This window comes from Pipistrellus kuhlii, unplaced genomic scaffold (assembly GCF_014108245.1).
Source record: "Pipistrellus kuhlii isolate mPipKuh1 unplaced genomic scaffold, mPipKuh1.p scaffold_m20_p_7, whole genome shotgun sequence".
Taxonomy (NCBI): Eukaryota; Metazoa; Chordata; class Mammalia; order Chiroptera; family Vespertilionidae; genus Pipistrellus; species Pipistrellus kuhlii.
Genome location: NW_023425573.1, coordinates 504905 through 508896, shown reverse-complemented (window position 1 = coordinate 508896; position 3992 = coordinate 504905).

Sequence of the window (3992 nt, the reverse complement as noted above, 5' to 3'; positions counted from 1 at the left end):
TCAACTTTTTATAAAGTTTTCCCCCAACTCTTATTATAATTTGTTGTCTCCCTATCTCCCAGCACATAGTTCAAAGTAAAAATTGGGCAACTCTGATTTTTATCTTCCCTGGTGTGCATGATATTCCATCTTCAGCAATTCATCACCTTGTGTTAAGCACTGATCTTGTGTTCTGGTCGGTTTTAAGATATGAAAACAGAGGAATGAGGTGGAGAAAAATCAAATGGTAGCAGATCGCTTATGAATGGGACTTATTAGAAAGTAATCAGAGTTCTATGCTGTTTACAGATGCATTCAGTTTGGGGTAATTCAAAGAAATGCACATTTATATGTGATTTCTTTTGTGGATATATTTTAATAAAAAGTTGAAGGTAAAGGGATTACAAAAGATGAAGCAAAACACATGAAGACAATTGTATCTACTCCTCAATATTACCTAAGGTCAGTCCTGGGGGTAAAAGAGAAAGAATAAGAATCATTAGGGTCAACAGGAATGCTGGGAAGAGAGAAAACAAGAACTTTCCCAATGTCTGCCAGGCACTCACAAGGAGAGCAGAGACACTGCCTCTGAATGACAGGCACTGATTACCAGTCTTATCTACCCTTATTGTGGGGCAGTGTAATTCCTTCAGGTTCTATCTCTAACTTAAAGGAGAGGTCCCTTAAATCCATCCACTTCCCTTTGCTGTGGTTGATTCTGTGCTTGCCATACCCATCTATTACTAGGAAATTGGGTTCCCCACATATATTGATGTCAGAAGAGTGGTGTGCTGTGAAGACAGCTGGTACCTGTTACATATCTCACTAGATGGATCTTCCGTTATAAATAACCTGGCTCTGGTTTACAAATATGTGTCTTCAGAGTCTGATTATGTGAGACAATTCATCAACAAGAACTTAGAAGTGTCATTAGCTGAGAGAGGGAAAAAATCCTAGACCAGAGGACAACACACCAGTAAACAGACTATTAATTATCTGCCTTCTTACAACCCTCTTAGTAATACTTGAAGAGAAAGTAAAAATACAAGTATCTGCACTGAATTTGTACCTAAATTTATTATATTTATGTTATAAAATTAATTAGCTGAAATAGACACCAGGTAAGAACTAATCCTGGTCTGACATACTATAAAATCCTGACATTTAATTTTTTTTAAATCCCACTGATTTTGCCCATGAATCTCACTTCTTTCTCACCTTCTTTCTGGAAAATAAACTCAATTGTTTGTTCAGTGAGGAATGCTACTATATCCTTTGAGCTTTGACTCAAATGGCACTTTATTTCTAACTGCCCTCTCAAATCCTCTTAAATCCTTACCTGATGTCTACCTTTTTTTTCTTAAATCAAATAATTCATGGAAAACCTTATCTATAATCTATCTTTGAACAGTCACAAAGATATCTCTCCTACTTATTGTCCATATTTTTCATGTGATACAAATGGATAAGTATGCAAAAAACAACAGGAAGGTAAGAGTGGTACATATTCAAGCCAGATAAAGCATAACCTTCTTAAAAACTTGGTGGTTGTAATGTCAGGCACTGAGGAACTCTTGAAGGGTTCACAATAAGAGCATTACATGTTTAAATTTGTGTCTTAAATGACTCTAGCAGTCATGTGAAAGACATATTTGAAGGAAACAAAATTGGTAGCAGAAAATTTAAAGAGAATATAATTGCAGTAGTAGATAAGAGTTCAAGTCCTAAGACAGAGAAGTAATAGTAGGAATTACTAGTAGTCGAGGAGAACTGGGGGGGAAAACCCACAATGGTAAAAATCACCAGTCTTCATGATTGACTATAAGTAAAAGGAAGGAGATTTCAAGTACGTATTTCAAGTTTTGCATCTGAGAACAACAGATGAAGAAGAAGTCAATGCAGGAGGGAAGATGAGTTCAGGCTGCAAATTAAGATTCGAGGTTTCACAGTATAGTATTCTGGTAGAGATCTCCAGCAAGCAGCTAAATATATTAATGTGAGGCTCTAAGGCAAGGTCTGGAGTGACTTGTGAGTTTGAAAATAGTCAGTATATAAATGATGTACAAAAATCCTCTCTAGCTGAAACCATTTTGGCTCAGTGGTAGAGCGTTGGTCTGTGGACTGAAAGGTCCCAGGTTCGATTCTTGTCAAGGGCATGTACATTGGTTGCGGGCACATCCCCAGAAAGGGGTGTGCAAGAGGCAGCTGGTCTATGTTTCTCTCTCATCGAGGTTTCTAGCTCTCTATTTCTCTCCCTTCCTCTCTGTAAAAAATTAGTAAAATATATATATATATATATATATATATATATATATATATATATATATTAATCCTATCTAATAGAAGAGTAATATGCAAATTAACCGTCACTCCATAACAAAGCTGACTGTGTTGGTAGCATTGCCCTGGCAACTAGAGCCCAGGGTCCGCTCCTCAGCCATGGAGAGATGGGAGGGGCTTCTGGCTAGAGGCTGGGGGTAGGAATGCTGGCATCATTGTAGGCAGGGTTGAAGGACCTACCACCCTACCACACCCACCCCTGATGCACGAATTTCATGCACTGGGCCTCTAGTGTTAGAATAACTGATTAGCTAGAACCAGTGTGAAGTGTAGGTAAGAAAGGCAAAAAGAACAAAGACCCAACATAGAGAGGCAGACAAGGAAATAGGAGCTGGGACTCAGAGATGAACAAGATAGAGAAGAATGGAAAGAACAGGGCATTCAAGATACAGAAGGAGTGGTCCTTAGGGCCAAGTTCAAGAGAAAGGACTAAATTCTCAAGCCAATTTTTGGTGACTTTAGAAAGCTCAAGCAGTTTGACTGCTGATCAAATTTGTTGAAAGATGAAAGACTAAAAGGAGACATTGCAGTTGTGTATTAGTTAATTGAGAAGCTGAATAAGTATAAAGAGACTGGATATATTGCCAAAACCAGTTTGATTCAGTGAATAGAGTGCCAGCCTGCGGATTGAAGGGTCCAAGGTTCAATTCTGGTCAAGGGCATGTACCTTGGTTGCAGGCATATCCCCAGTAGGGGGTGAGCAAGGGGCAGCTGATCGATGATTCTCTCTCATCAATATTTCTAACTCTCTATCCCTCTCTCTTCCTCTCTGTAAAAAAATTCAATAATATATATATATATATATATATATATATATATATATATATATATATATATATATATAAAGAGAGACTGGATATAGTTAAGATGTGACATTAAAACCAGAGCATGGGGGGGAGAGTTAGGCGGGGAGAGTTAGGCGGGGAGGTTAAATATATTTTTATTGCCCTAGCCAGTTTGGCTCAATGGATAGAGCATCAGCCTGTGGACCAAAGAGTCCTGGGTTTGATTCTAGTCAAGGGCATGTACCTCGGCTGCAGGCTCCTTCCCTACCCAGGCCCTGGTCTGGGCTCGTGTAGGAAGCAACCAATTTATATGTTTCTTTCACATCAGTGTTTTTCTCTGTCTTTCCCTCTCTCTTCCACTCCCTCTAATATCAGTTAGAATAACTGTGGTTAGCTAGAGCCAGTGTGAAGTGGAGGTAAGAAAGGCAAAAGAACAGACCCAACATAGAGAAGCAGACAAGGAAATGGGAGCCCAGCAAAAGACAAAGTGAAAATCTTGAAAGCAGCAAAAGAAAAACAGTTACCTGCAAGGGAGTACCCATACGACTGTCAGCTGATTTCTCAACAGCAATTATGCAGGCCAGAAGACTAAGAAATATTCAAAGCGATGAACAGCAAGTACCTACAACAAAGTTGACTCTACCCAGCAAAGCTATCATTCAGAATTGAAGGTCAGATAAAGAGCTTCACAGACAAGAAAAAGCTAAAGGAGTTCATCACCACCAAACCAGGATTACATTAAATGCTGAAGGGTATTCTTTAAGAAGAGGAAGAAGGTAAAAATTAAAATTATGAACAAAATGGCATCAAATACATACCTACCAACAAGTGAATCTAAAGATCAAGCAAATAAAAAATCTGAAGAACAGAATGGACTGGTGAATATTA